This window comes from Jatropha curcas, chromosome 1 (genome assembly GCF_041381405.1).
Source record: "Jatropha curcas cultivar XTBG-Jc1 chromosome 1, XTBG_Jcur_1.0, whole genome shotgun sequence".
NCBI lineage: Eukaryota > Viridiplantae > Streptophyta > Magnoliopsida > Malpighiales > Euphorbiaceae > Jatropha > Jatropha curcas.
Window position 1 is genome coordinate 21,539,533 of NC_143151.1, and position 15,927 is coordinate 21,555,459.

The window sequence follows — 15,927 nt, forward strand, 5'->3', positions numbered from 1 at the left end:
TATTCATTTTCTAAAAAAATTCTTGATCTTAATGTAAAATAACTGATATCAACGACAATGTCAAACTATTTTGAAAAATAAATGAAAGTTTTTGTTGAATAATAGTAGAGTTTCTAAAATTGTGAGGTTAGGAATGCGAAATCAATTAGTACACCACAATTAAGTATGGAAAACTGAAAATAGACATTTGTTGAGTTTGCTTAGTACTCCCTCCGTCCCAAAATATATTCTACTTTCTATTTTCACACAGATTAAGAAAATAACAATTATTATAGTTAAAGGGCAATTTTATTCATATAACTTTCCTATTATATCATCTTAAATAACACATAAGTAATTATTATATTGAAATAATAAGTAAGAATTAAAGACAGTTATTGAAAATAAGATAAAATTTAATAAGAGTATAACAAATAATTTAAGGATTACTTATAATTTTTTTTAAAAAAAAAGTGGACTATATTTTGGGAAAAACCAAAAAGGAAAGGTCGACGGAGGGAGTAATAACTCAAAAACTAATATACAACTATAGAAAGATTACCAAGTTTGAAGAAATTATGGTTGTATTCTTAGAAAATGAAAACTAGAAAACAGAAAATGGAAAATGCATTCACTTGATAAAAATAAAAAACTATATTTTAATTTAAAAATTTCACAAACTTTATTCATAACTTTCATAATTAAAAGAAATAAAATATTATAAAACAGATTTAGAATTTTTATTTAAAAATTAAAAACTTTTATTTTTTATTATTTAATAATAATATCAAATGTTTATCATATTGTAAATTTTTTTAAAAAATAAAGGATATAATTGTAATACACCGAATTTTTATTTTCGAAATTTTCAAATTTAATTTAAATCAAAAATAAGAAATTTTGACTGTGTGGGCTGTAAATGTAACACAGTCTCAAATCGAGCCCAAATTTTTGAGTTGGGCCCAAGCCCAAAAACAGATTATTCGGGAATTTCGATTAGAGAACACTTAAAAAGTTTCGATGAAATAAAATGGGACTCTAGTTACTAATTGATTACAAATGTATGTATATGTATGTAACTGCAATAAATTAATTGTCTTAAAATCAAATATCATTACTATTAATATTGTATTATAATTGAGTAAATAGAGAAAATATTGCGAAACCGAACTAAATAAACAAAATAAGTCGAACCGGACCTGAAAATCAAATTGATTTTTCGAAAACCAAATGAATAACCTGAGAATCATGTGAAAAACCTGCAAATCGAGTAAAAATCTAGCTGAGTCGTTGAATCAGACCGATCCGGTTCGGATCGAACCGGAATCATCTAGAAGTTGGACATACTTTATTTCTTTTCTTTTCTTCTTCTTCCTTTCCTCTCCTGCGTCGACCTCATCTCCTCCTCCTCTTCTCCTCTTCTTCTCTTCCTCTTTTTTTTTCTTCTTCTTCTTTCTTTCTTTCCTTTTTCTTTCTTTCTTTCCCTTTCTTCTTCCCTGCAACTGGGTCTGCGTCACTGCCAGCTCCTCCTCTAGCTCATCGCGCCACCACAGCCCCTTCTGCCTTCGATCGAGCAAGCGTCGTGCCTCACCCGACTCGTCACGCCATCGCCACCGCCTAGCCGCCGCTCCAGCATGCCTCCGACCACCAAGCTAGCAGAAATTCAACAAAAAAAAAAATTATATCGGGGTATAAATTAATTTAAATACATTTTAGTTAATTAATTTAATTTTATTAATGATAGTTAATTAAATTTAGTTAGTTTAATTTTAATAATTTTAGTTGATTTAGTTAATGTTAATAATATTAGTTAATTAAATTAAGTTTATTATTTGCAGTTAATTAATTTAGTAGTATTAGTTAATGAAATTAATTTTATTATTTGTAGTCAATTAGTTTAGTTAAGTTAATGTTAGTAATGTTAGTTAATTAAATTAATTTTATTTGTAGTTAATTAATTTGGTTAATTTAATTTGGTCATTGTGAGTAGTTAATAGCTTTATAATATTAGTGTTGATATAATTAAGGTAGTTTAAAAATAATGTTATTGTAATGTATAAATTGGATTGTGTGGTGATGTTGAGATTGAAGGAGGATGGGAAAATGTTATTTGATTAATTGCCCGATGGATGGGCTGTGTGGCTTGAAATTATTAGATAAACTGTTGATATTTTAACAGGTGGATAATCCAAATTTTAGGGGAGATGCTGCCGAAAAGTCGGTAGAAAATAAATTGTATTTTAAAAACTAAATTACTTATAGCGATTAAATTATTCATAGAAATTAAAAATATAGAATAAGATTATGAGAGGGATAAATAAACAAATAAATAAATAAACAAGAGGAACGAATTTATATATAGTTCAGTGAATTAAATACCGACTAAAGTTATTAACGTTATGAATATTATATGATCAATCGTATTATCATTATTAATATTATTATTATTAATCATATTAAATATTTTGATTAGTAGTATTATAAAATATTAATTACCAAATAAATAGACGTTTTACTTAACGAATAAATTAGAAGAAATAAATCAAATAAAGATGCACTATAGATATACAGTTTAGTTTGATAAGTTAGTGAACCGACGAGTAACGAAAACAAATAAATGAAAACAAATAAATGAATGTAAACTGCATTTTCCAAATTAGAATTCTTATGTAGAATTTTCTTATTATATAGATACTTATAAAGTTTCGGACTGTGAAGACAAAGGCCAGGAGCGCACAATAAGAAAGGCAGTCCTTTGAAGGACAACAAAAAACTGTGAGTAGTGTTAGATAATTCGCCTCATCCGCCTGCATTCATGCATTCACGACTAAATGTTATCATGCATTACTGCTATATTGTGATGCACTATTTGTTGATATTAAATAATGCTTGATTACCTGTGATGTGATATTGCTGTGCCTTGTTTGTGTGGAATTGGGATGAAGTGGACCACCATGGATTTGTGAGGACGGTCTATGTGATATGGATCCTGAATATGATATGATATGGAGTTTGACCGTCAGCCGGGTAAATGGGAGATCGGCGCCCCCGTGTGCACCTGATGATATGGATTATATGGAAAACCACAGGATGGCTTCTTGTTGTTGCGCACCTGATGATCTAGATTTGATTGTAGCCCGCAGGGTGGCCTCCTGTTGTGAGCACTTGATGATCTAGATTGGATGGAGACCACCGGGTTGCCTCCTGTTGGCATTTTTTTTTTTTTTTTTTTTTTTAAAAAAAAAAAGAGAGAGAATGGAAAAACAATGAGAGGACTGGTCAGTGAGGAGTAGACCAGTTGGCCGTATGGGGGTCGGCTCCCTGGTGCACATGTATGAGAGGGCGAGCCATGTGTGAGGACGGCTCGTTGGGGTTTTAGGTGGTGCCACTGACTAATTTCCACGTGATGTGATTATATGAAGGTGATACTAATTGTGGTTGCTGTTGTATTGCCATTTGTGTGACACTGCATGATCATAAATTTAATCGATAAACAAATAAAAATATTTTAGCATCTGTATGATTGTGTGGGGTGAGAGGGTTATCTAACCCTACTCATTGAGTTTGGCGCTCACCCCTGCCTACCTATTTTTTTCCAGGTAATAGAAGAAAGAAAAATCCTATGGAGTTGAGACATAAGTATAGAAGACTGTAAACGATAAATAAATGATGATGTAAATGTACAGGTAGAGTTCCGCAATTGTATTCTAGTGGGTTGTAGATGAACTGTACTAGTGGTACATAATTGAAATAAATTATTGGGCCTGTATCCACAATTATGAATAGTAAATGAGATTTGCATAATATAGGCTTACTATGGGCTTCGGGGGCCTTAAGCCCACCCAGGTCCTAGTGCCGGTCCGGTCCATAGAAATGGGTCGTGACAAAGTTGGTATCAGAGCATAAGTTGGGCCTTAAGAATCAATTGCGGAACTTAGGAAATTGAAACATAGGACTCCTATGTTGGGATCGGCCGTAACCAACAAAGGAGATGTAGTCTGGATTGAATTCCATTTTAGTGCCGGTGGACGCATCGCGCACGAGGATGGGAGGAAATCTATATGAAACTTAGGATGAGAATTAAAGGTTGATAAATAATAGTAAATTATAAACAGGTCTGGGTAACTGACGTTGATAAAATAAATTTTGAGTTTTGCTAAATCCTCTCCATAAATTTTGAAGCAGAAAATCAGTTGGAAATTGGTGTAATGGCCTGATCACCCAGTACACCTTGATCCAACAAGAGACACTGCTTCGTGAATTACTTGAAACTGTTTAGAAAAAAATTCAGAGTTTTAAAGACAATAAGAAAGTCAGTTTATTTGAATAATTATATATATAAAAAAAATGTTTTAGTATTTATTGGAAATTGTTTTTGTTGTGAAGTTGCAATTAATTGTTTAGTTTTATTGTTCTGTCGATTCTCTACAACGATTGCAATTTTGATTTATTATCTATCCCGAGGACTAAATTAGGCCTACAGAAAATAATAGTGATAAATTAATAATAAATGGTATAGAATATGAATTTGAATGAAAATTTCAATTAAGATATAGATTAAATTCTAAGAATGTTGCGGTTAGGGATTACATAGTGGAAATTGTAATCTAAATTAGAAAGGGAGGATTTAGGATAAACAATCATACTAGACAAGAAATCCTCAATTAACCAAGGCAAAACTTAAGGATGTAAAAAGAGGAAATTTGTAAATTTCTCAAGTAGAATATTAAGGAGAATAGAAATTTATTGGAATAATTAAATAAAGTCAAACGTAGAAACGATAAATTGTGTTTAAGTACAACAAAAGGTAGTTGAAAGGTAGTTGATTGGGTAATTCTCGACATATAGAATTTAAATAGAGTTATTAAAGCAATATAAAAGACAAAGGTAATTTAACCATAAGAGTAAATGTGAAGACACATAATTTCTGATAGGTCATATTGAGGTGAGGCAAAATAACTAAACAGAATAAAGAAGCAGATAAAACTTCCTTGAACAATTAGCATGAAAGGTAAGATTTTGGGTGTTTTAATATAGAATTAAAAGTAGTAAATAATTGGGCAAAGGTTTGAATTTAAAATTTGATTAATATGGAAAAGATTGACTAATAGATAATAGAAGTAATTACAAGCCATGGAATTATTATAAATCTATATGAGAAATTTACGAAAAGAAAATGATAAGTTGAGCAATTCAATTGAATCGTTAACAGACTTATGGAACTAGTGTGTATGTAAGGGATAGTTGTTATAATTAAAAAAAAAAAAAAAATTTATAAGGTAAAAAGTGTAGTAAGTGTATTAGATATGATATAATTAAGATTCTAGTACATGTAGGATACTTAGTGGGCTAGACTAAGTTGATGAATTAATTATAATAAAATGAATGTAGAAGATGATGAATAACTTTAAATCACAAATGGGGGAATGAATGGGGAAAGGAATGTGGATGCTATAGGAAAACTTAATAATTAAGGGAATTTGATATATCTGGGTAGAGAGTTATGTAAAAAGAACTAGTAGTAATTGTGAATCTAAGTTATTTATAAGAAACGTATATAAAATCTGCTTTCAAGCATTAAGTACAAAATTAGATTGAGGTGCTAAGTAAAATAAAAGCAAAATGTAACAAAATTTGGAAGAGGATAAAGGTCAAAGATAACTCATAATAATGAAGTAGAGATTGAAAAAAAAAAAAAAAAAAAAATTTAAATTAGAATAAAGAAAGCTAAGAAGCAATGACCTTAGGAACGCCATAGATTCATGTACCCATCCTTAAAACTCTTTTACGGATAAGACTTAAATGAGGTTGGGTACACTAAAGAGATATGAAGGATAAAAGAAATATTAAAAATAATAAAAATAAATTGGGAAAGAAATAAAGCTCAAATGTAAGAAATATGTATACAAAATAATAATAATAGTAAAAATAAAGATAAAGATAAATAATAAATAAAAATAATAATAATAATAATAATAATAATAATAATAATAATAATAATAAAATAAAAATAACCTTTGAAAAAAAAAAATTTGAATTAAGGTGTGAACTAATATACTTGACAGACTAGAAATAGCCAAAGGAATAATAATGATGGATATTAGAATATTCTTGGTTAAGAAGATCATTTAGGGATGAAATATGTAACAGAAGACTGGAACTTGATGATTTGAGGATTGTCCTCGTGGAGATAGACAATTCATTTTTGTGAAATAACAAAAGGTTTTCAAAAAAAATACAGCGGGTATTGATTTTCAAACTTGATAAAAATATTTTTATACCGCGATTGATATTGGTATTTAAATGACATTAAGGTAAATGCAAATATTTATTATAAGAATTTTAAAGTTATGTGTGTGTGACATGCTGATATTGTTACACGTGGAAAAAAAAAAATTATTTTGAAATTTTTTTTAGATATAGTCAGTTACCCAAGGATGGTCAACCTAGGCTGTAGTTGATAACTCATTAGTTGAATTTTTGAATATACGATTAATATAATGATTTATATCAGCGAAATAATGTATATTATAACTATTAGTAAATCAAGACTTTTAATTTGCTCAAAAATCTTTAGTAGACAGTTGATAAAATGTCTGATATGAGATAATTAGTGTTGCAAACTATTATTATAAATGAAACCATTGAATAGAAACTTTCTTAAGAAAAAGAGATTTGACATCAGTAACAGAAATGAACTGTAGAATTAACTTGGGAATAAGAGATATAAAGCAGTGAAACTTAGAAATAGATATATTAAAAAAAAAAATAGAAATTTTGAGTACTGTGCCTTTTTAACTGTAGTAAATTGTGACAACAGAATTAAAGAGACTTGATGTGGAAACTTACATTGCCAGGTAATTTACGAAATCATAAGAAAGCTATTCTACTTTAGAGAACGTTTTGGAGTAAAAGATATGTTAATACAATACAATGTAAATATGTGACAAAGTTGATAAATATTAAAATTAATAAATTTAAATCCTGACAAGATGGCTGGCAGCAAAGAAAAAGAATATTCGAAGTTGATCCTTCTGTGAGACAATGCTTAAATTGATTAGGGGGCTATCTGAAAATGATAACAGTAGTAGATGTAAACAACCCATAAATTTATTAAACAATTAAACTTCAAGAGGAAAGTCCGAGAATAGTGATTAAATTAGTGAAATGTACAGATATTAGTTGATATTAGTTGAGGTTGAGATAAGAACACCAGGTGGCATTGTGCTAACCTGAGAAACTAGAGTTGATAAGGTTAAATGAACAAATTTAAGGAAGTGATAAATACCTTGCTAAACTTAAATAAGAAAAGGGTGAGATAGATAAATTGATACTATATTTTAAAACTTGGATGGAAAATTAAACAATTAGCTTAAGTATTATAAATGTGGAGTAGGACCTTGCGATTATTTCATAATTAAGGTATAAACTGAACTTTTATATGGAACAAATAAATTATTTAGTTGACGCAGAGTTGGGTGAAAGAAATTGAGTTAGTGATGTCTACTTAAATGGTGTAATGTCGGAATTGTAAGACAGTGTTATGTCGGGACTTAAGAACTGTTATTGAGATAATAAATATTAGGGTGAAACGATAGTGATCGGATAAATCGTGAAAAATCATGATTCGTAGTATAAAGAAACTAAGTGGAAGGAATGCTGAATAAGTATGCTTTACTATCATTAAGATGAATTAATAAACAACCTAAGTGAAATGAGCGGTTATTATGAAAGTCAACTTTTAATGATATATGTTAAGATAATTTAAGGAATAAGTGTTAGATGTAAGGACGGCGATTAAATAGAAAGTGTGGAGATCCCTGTAGAGTAAGATAACTAATAGTGCAGAGATGTCCTTAGTAAAGGAGCTATTTAAATAATTACGCTAGTATACAACAAATATATTATAAGAAAGATAGGACTTGTGTAAATAAGACTCGAATCGTCCTGCGATATTATAAAAAGCAAGGGTTACAAGATAATTTTCCTTAAACTTACGTCTCTTAGACGAAGCTTCTTGTAAGCCTTAGGCAAGTAATGCGAACATGGAACAAAACGTTGCTTTAAATAAGATAATTGGTAATAGAAGAACAACCAGAATACCTCTACTCATCTTTCCTCGATCAATATATGTGTTCTGGAGCTGTCATTTGAAAATGAAGTAATTCCTATGACTTTGAAATTCTATCTCTCTGTCCATTCTCATTCTTTTTCCACTAGACTCAATTCGAGGACGAATTGTCTTAAGGGGGGGAGATTGTAATACACCGAATTTTTATTTTCGAAATTTTCAAATTTAATTTAAATCAAAAATAAGAAATTTTGACTGTGTGGGCTGTAAATGTAACACAGTCTCAAATCGAGCCCAAATTTTTGAGTTGGGCCCAAGCCCAAAAACAGATTATTCGGGAATTTCGATTAGAGAACACTTAAAAAGTTTCGATGAAATAAAATGGGACTCTAGTTACTAATTGATTACAAATGTATGTATATGTATGTAACTGCAATAAATTAATTGTCTTAAAATCAAATATCATTACTATTAATATTGTATTATAATTGAGTAAATAGAGAAAATATTGCGAAACCGAACTAAATAAACAAAATAAGTCGAACCGGACCTGAAAATCAAATTGATTTTTCGAAAACCAAATGAATAACCTGAGAATCATGTGAAAAACCTGCAAATCGAGTAAAAATCTAGCTGAGTCGTTGAATCAGACCGATCCGGTTCGGATCGAACCGGAATCATCTAGAAGTTGGACATACTTTATTTCTTTTCTTTTCTTCTTCTTCCTTTCCTCTCCTGCGTCGACCTCATCTCCTCCTCCTCTTCTCCTCTTCTTCTCTTCCTCTTTTTTTTTCTTCTTCTTCTTTCTTTCTTTCCTTTTTCTTTCTTTCTTTCCCTTTCTTCTTCCCTGCAACTGGGTCTGCGTCACTGCCAGCTCCTCCTCTAGCTCATCGCGCCACCACAGCCCCTTCTGCCTTCGATCGAGCAAGCGTCGTGCCTCACCCGACTCGTCACGCCATCGCCACCGCCTAGCCGCCGCTCCAGCATGCCTCCGACCACCAAGCTAGCAGAAATTCAACAAAAAAAAAAAATTATATCGGGGTATAAATTAATTTAAATACATTTTAGTTAATTAATTTAATTTTATTAATGATAGTTAATTAAATTTAGTTAGTTTAATTTTAATAATTTTAGTTGATTTAGTTAATGTTAATAATATTAGTTAATTAAATTAAGTTTATTATTTGCAGTTAATTAATTTAGTAGTATTAGTTAATGAAATTAATTTTATTATTTGTAGTCAATTAGTTTAGTTAAGTTAATGTTAGTAATGTTAGTTAATTAAATTAATTTTATTTGTAGTTAATTAATTTGGTTAATTTAATTTGGTCATTGTGAGTAGTTAATAGCTTTATAATATTAGTGTTGATATAATTAAGGTAGTTTAAAAATAATGTTATTGTAATGTATAAATTGGATTGTGTGGTGATGTTGAGATTGAAGGAGGATGGGAAAATGTTATTTGATTAATTGCCCGATGGATGGGCTGTGTGGCTTGAAATTATTAGATAAACTGTTGATATTTTAACAGGTGGATAATCCAAATTTTAGGGGAGATGCTGCCGAAAAGTCGGTAGAAAATAAATTGTATTTTAAAAACTAAATTACTTATAGCGATTAAATTATTCATAGAAATTAAAAATATAGAATAAGATTATGAGAGGGATAAATAAACAAATAAATAAATAAACAAGAGGAACGAATTTATATATAGTTCAGTGAATTAAATACCGACTAAAGTTATTAACGTTATGAATATTATATGATCAATCGTATTATCATTATTAATATTATTATTATTAATCATATTAAATATTTTGATTAGTAGTATTATAAAATATTAATTACCAAATAAATAGACGTTTTACTTAACGAATAAATTAGAAGAAATAAATCAAATAAAGATGCACTATAGATATACAGTTTAGTTTGATAAGTTAGTGAACCGACGAGTAACGAAAACAAATAAATGAAAACAAATAAATGAATGTAAACTGCATTTTCCAAATTAGAATTCTTATGTAGAATTTTCTTATTATATAGATACTTATAAAGTTTCGGACTGTGAAGACAAAGGCCAGGAGCGCACAATAAGAAAGGCAGTCCTTTGAAGGACAACAAAAAACTGTGAGTAGTGTTAGATAATTCGCCTCATCCGCCTGCATTCATGCATTCACGACTAAATGTTATCATGCATTACTGCTATATTGTGATGCACTATTTGTTGATATTAAATAATGCTTGATTACCTGTGATGTGATATTGCTGTGCCTTGTTTGTGTGGAATTGGGATGAAGTGGACCACCATGGATTTGTGAGGACGGTCTATGTGATATGGATCCTGAATATGATATGATATGGAGTTTGACCGTCAGCCGGGTAAATGGGAGATCGGCGCCCCCGTGTGCACCTGATGATATGGATTATATGGAAAACCACAGGATGGCTTCTTGTTGTTGCGCACCTGATGATCTAGATTTGATTGTAGCCCGCAGGGTGGCCTCCTGTTGTGAGCACTTGATGATCTAGATTGGATGGAGACCACCGGGTTGCCTCCTGTTGGCATTTTTTTTTTTTTTTTTTTTTTTAAAAAAAAAAAGAGAGAGAATGGAAAAACAATGAGAGGACTGGTCAGTGAGGAGTAGACCAGTTGGCCGTATGGGGGTCGGCTCCCTGGTGCACATGTATGAGAGGGCGAGCCATGTGTGAGGACGGCTCGTTGGGGTTTTAGGTGGTGCCACTGACTAATTTCCACGTGATGTGATTATATGAAGGTGATACTAATTGTGGTTGCTGTTGTATTGCCATTTGTGTGACACTGCATGATCATAAATTTAATCGATAAACAAATAAAAATATTTTAGCATCTGTATGATTGTGTGGGGTGAGAGGGTTATCTAACCCTACTCATTGAGTTTGGCGCTCACCCCTGCCTACCTATTTTTTTCCAGGTAATAGAAGAAAGAAAAATCCTATGGAGTTGAGACATAAGTATAGAAGACTGTAAACGATAAATAAATGATGATGTAAATGTACAGGTAGAGTTCCGCAATTGTATTCTAGTGGGTTGTAGATGAACTGTACTAGTGGTACATAATTGAAATAAATTATTGGGCCTGTATCCACAATTATGAATAGTAAATGAGATTTGCATAATATAGGCTTACTATGGGCTTCGGGGGCCTTAAGCCCACCCAGGTCCTAGTGCCGGTCCGGTCCATAGAAATGGGTCGTGACAATAATATATTTCTAAAATAAAATTAAGTATATATTAAAGCATTATATAATTTTCTTATGTTATTTAAATATTTTTATTTTATAATGAAAATATTTTATAGAAAAATTTTTTAGAGGTATTATAATTTTAATTATGAAATTTTTATTTTTTTTAAATAGAAAACAATTGAAAAATATGTATTTTGTTAAAAGAAACAGGGAAAAATAACTTAAAGTTTTTTATTTTTTCAAATATGTCATCTAGTTTTCTTAGAAAAACTTTTTTAAAAACTCCTTAATTTTCTACAAATAAACACACGTTACGAGTCGTGGACTTCAACTTTAATCAGTTTGATGAAAGTATATCCGTAAGTAACTGCTCTTACATCAATTAAAATTTTGAATATGAGTAGAAATTAATTGGCAGGTTCCATCCCTAGTAAGGATACGTTTTCATTTCTAATTCATATTGTTTTTTTTTTTTTTTTGCAGTACTTATTTTCTCTTCCCCTAGTTTTTAAATTTATTTTCTCATTGCAAATTTCGATGAGAGCTAGCTAACTTGCAAAACGTGGAAATATTGGATCTATGTTTCAAGGAATTCAATGGCACCCTACAAATGCAACGTAATATCAGATCCCATGTACGCAAAACCTTGGGCTTACAGATTGTCATTAGCTTATTGTGATATGGTTTGGCAAGCAACAACAACAATCGAATTTTCAAATTTCAACCGCTCATATGCTCATAAGAGGTTTGATAAGATACGGAAAATTAATTGATTAATTAATTAAATTGAGTATTTATATTATTCAACCATCAAATTTTGGACTTTGATAACTAAAATGTTTTGGAAACTTTACATAATTATATAATTCAAATTTTAAATTGACTATCATCACATGTAATGTTTCTAAAAAATAAAAAATAAAATCACAATATTATAAAATTATGAAGGACTATAAAACAATTGCACAAAAAGGTTTAAAAATTTTATACCCAATTTTTAGTTGAACAATTTTCAATAGACTTTGCAATTCTTCCAATTTGTGAATAAAAAAAATATATGATCTGTTAATATTTGTTCTTACCCCTTACACAGTTTTGAAAGAATAAAAAAAATAAATACATATATGATCTGTTAATATTTGTTCTCGGGGAAAAAAGTTTAATTATTTAGTAATATTTCTTTTAGTACTACTGATATTTAATTATTTTTACTTTTTTTTTCTTATTTTTTAACTCTTGAAAGTTCGAAGATTTTAGATTTGAGTTGCAATAATTTCAATGGCATTATTCCTTTATACATAGGGGCATCTTCTTCTGTCCGAGCATTATCTTTAAATTACAATAAGTTTCATGGCTCGTTGTCAAGTAAGTATTCATAAACTTAAAATTTTTAAAATAAAATAAAAAAAAAAGAAACATTTGTCAATTGCATGTCTTAGTCTTCTTTTTATATAACTGCAACTCTAAATTCTAATTTTTATTTTCTACATGGATAACACTATTCTTATTTCATTTATTATTTTTTATGAATTGTAGGTAAAAAGAGAGGGGGGAAAGTATTTTATTGTCTTATAGCATTCTAGATTCCATCACGATGCATGATAGATGATACAACACGAAAATAAGATATGATAAACAGCATAGAGGACGAATGAAAGGAAAAGCTTTTCGAGCTAATCGTATAACGCCTACGAAAAGATCGCTTAGACTTAAGAAAAAGTCGTTTGGATTTATCCATGGTTTGTTTATTCCTTATTTCGAAAATCCTATTTCGTTCAATTGGATCAAAAATGATTTGGAATTAAGAAATATTTTTTAAAAATAAGATACATGACCATGTTTGGAATATAATGCACTAAAAGAATACTCTATTTAATCACAATTAATTTTTTTATGACATGAGTTGTAAATTGACTATACTCGTTATTCATGTTCGTTTAATTTTTTTATGTCATTGTTCACTTTTACTTATTATTTATATTCATTTTTATTTTTATATTAAATATTGATTATAATTTTTATCTTTTATTATTGAGATTTTATTATATCACTATTTATCTAAAATTTATTATAATTGCATATGTATAATCTACAATATCACCTAATAAATACGTTTCAATATATATAGATACATAGATTTAATAATAAAATATTATATATATTTTTAAAATTAAAATTTTCAATTGTTCGTTGTCCTACACACGCATATATTTATTTATTTAAAATAAATTTTAAAAAGTAAAAATTTAAAATTTTGAAAGGCTTAGTTATATATATTCTATTTAAAATTTTATTTTTTAAAAATTATATCCAATCAAACTATACAAACATAAATAAAAAATAATATTATAAAAAATATACTTTTTCTTTTTTATTTCTCTCCTAAATAGAATATTTTAAATTATAATAAAACATAATCAAATATTTAAAACATATTCTTTTTTTTATAATGTGTGTTGCATATTTCTGTTGCTTGTTTAGTATTCGTAGTTTATACTTATTTATTTTCATATATAATATTAACTATTTATTATAATTTCACTCTCATATTGTGTATATCTTTTTAATGTTAGAACTTTATCTTTTTATTATACATGCATAAATAGTTAAAAATAAGTTAAAAATAAGTTAATTGTTTTAATCAAGTTAAGTTTACCTGAGTTTTGGTAATTTTAATAATTTATATACCTTTAAAGTTTAAAAATTATTTATAAATTTTATCAATTTTAAAAAAAATTAATTTAAATATAATCGATTTAATAAATAAAAAATCTGAACTCTAATGAACTTTTGCTTGTACTAAATTTATAAAGAATATATGAATTTAAATATAAATTATATAAAATTCATTTAGACCAAATAAGATTCAAATAAAAAACCCGTTAAATTATGCTTTATATTTCATAGAACTTATGAATAATTACTAAAATTTTAATTTTTTACATGTTTGACCAAGTAAGAAAATCATTATATATGATATTGTAAAGAAATTTTGCTTTACAATCTTTAATTAAGTGGTTTTACTTAATTAAATGAGGGATAGCATTTGAAACTAATTTTAGGTAGTGAACATACACGATCACTTTAATTTAAAACCACACCAAATTAAATCAAAATTAAAGTGAATTTTCAAAAAGAAAACAGTCACAAATTAATACAGTTCACAATCTAATCAGTTCAATTAATTTTATATGCACTTTTAGGTAGGTTAATTTAAGCCTTTCACTTAAAACAAAGACCGAACAAAAAAAAAAAAAAAAAAAAAATCAGTTTATCCATGCAAACTAAAAAGCAGCCTAAATCAGTTTTACTCGTTTTAATATCCTTAAAATTAGAAAACATCCATACAATTAAAAAGGGATATAAGTTCTCTTTTTTTGGAGAAATATTACACCATTAATTAATATAATATTTAATTAGTTGATCTAATAATAATATTTTTTTGAATACATTGAATAACTCCAACTAAATGTAAAGTATATTGTACAATTCTTTTCTCCTTATTATTTATATTCATTCTTTTCCTCTCTCTATTCTTAGTTATTTGATATGTGATAAATGGTTTAAACGTGTGTTTGTGTGTGTATATATTCAAGAGAAGATTAAAAGAAATATCAAATTTCACATAAACTATTTGATCAATTAAATATTTATTATTCTTATTGTTGTATACATTTTTTTTACCTTTATTGCATAATGCAATTATTTTAAGAGTATTATTGAAATGACCCAGAAATTATTTTAAAAAATTATTTATTTAAAAATTTAACCGTAAATTTCAACCAATGAAATTTAACGGAAAATAATTGTCTATTCTACGAATTGAACCGAAAACTAAATTTAAATCGTCAAACTCAGTTGAAAAACGTGTAAATAAGTTGAAAACTGAACCAAAACTCACGATTTGGATCAAACGAACTCAAATCGAACCTAAATCACTCTAGAAGAACCTAGAATATTGTAATTTATTTTTTGGCCCCATTTTCTGTCTCCTCTCTCTCGTTCTTCCCTCTGGGTCGCACGACAGCCCCTCCCCCCTCTCCTTTTCATTTTCTCCGACCACTGGAGACCACCGCCAACCTTGCTGCCACCTCCTCGCCGTCGCCTCCTCACTACAGCAGCTCCGGCCTCCATTTCTCTCTCTTCTTCGTTCCTGGCGAGCGTAGCAACCACATGAGAACCGCGATTTCGCTCGATCGTGAAATCATATCTCCAGCTCGATTTTCCGGCAACTCTAAGCCACAAGACAGTGCGACTGGCTTCTTCTCCTCCCCTTCTTTCGTTTTACGACTTCATTCTTGAGTGTTGTGGCCTGAATCAGAGAAACCCAAAGAGGGGCGGCTGACCGAATGTTTAAAGCCGATTTCCGACCAAATGAGACACACTCAGCTCAAATTGATCATATATTTGAGCTCCTCACAAAATTTCGAGCGCTTTGGTGTAAGCCTTGTGAAATTCTGGTGAAATCTGATTTTTCGACCACCGTATACAGCGGTGCCGGCGGAGCGTTCTAAGTATAAAGAGAGGGAGGATAAATAGGGGGGAAAAGTATATTATTGTGTTATAGCATTCTAGATTGCATCAAAATACATGATAGATGATACAACACGAAAATAAGATATGATAATTTTTTAAAAATAAGATACATGACC

At 29.2% G+C, this 15,927-nt stretch overlaps 2 long non-coding RNA genes across 2 annotated transcripts; both read left to right on the plus strand.

Annotated features, from left to right (window-relative positions):
• The first annotated feature begins 1,343 nt into the window (after positions 1-1,343).
• On the plus strand, positions 1,344-3,783 carry LOC149499138 (uncharacterized). The gene is made up of 3 exons (XR_016322048.1): positions 1,344-1,668; positions 2,671-2,754; positions 3,579-3,783. It is a non-coding gene; the product is annotated as an uncharacterized LOC149499138 (long non-coding RNA).
• Positions 3,784-8,763: 4,980 nt separating this feature from the next.
• Positions 8,764-11,206, plus strand: LOC149499139 (uncharacterized). The gene is made up of 3 exons (XR_016319605.1): positions 8,764-9,091; positions 10,094-10,177; positions 11,002-11,206. It is a non-coding gene; the product is annotated as an uncharacterized LOC149499139 (long non-coding RNA).
• The last annotated feature ends 4,721 nt before the right edge of the window (positions 11,207-15,927 follow it).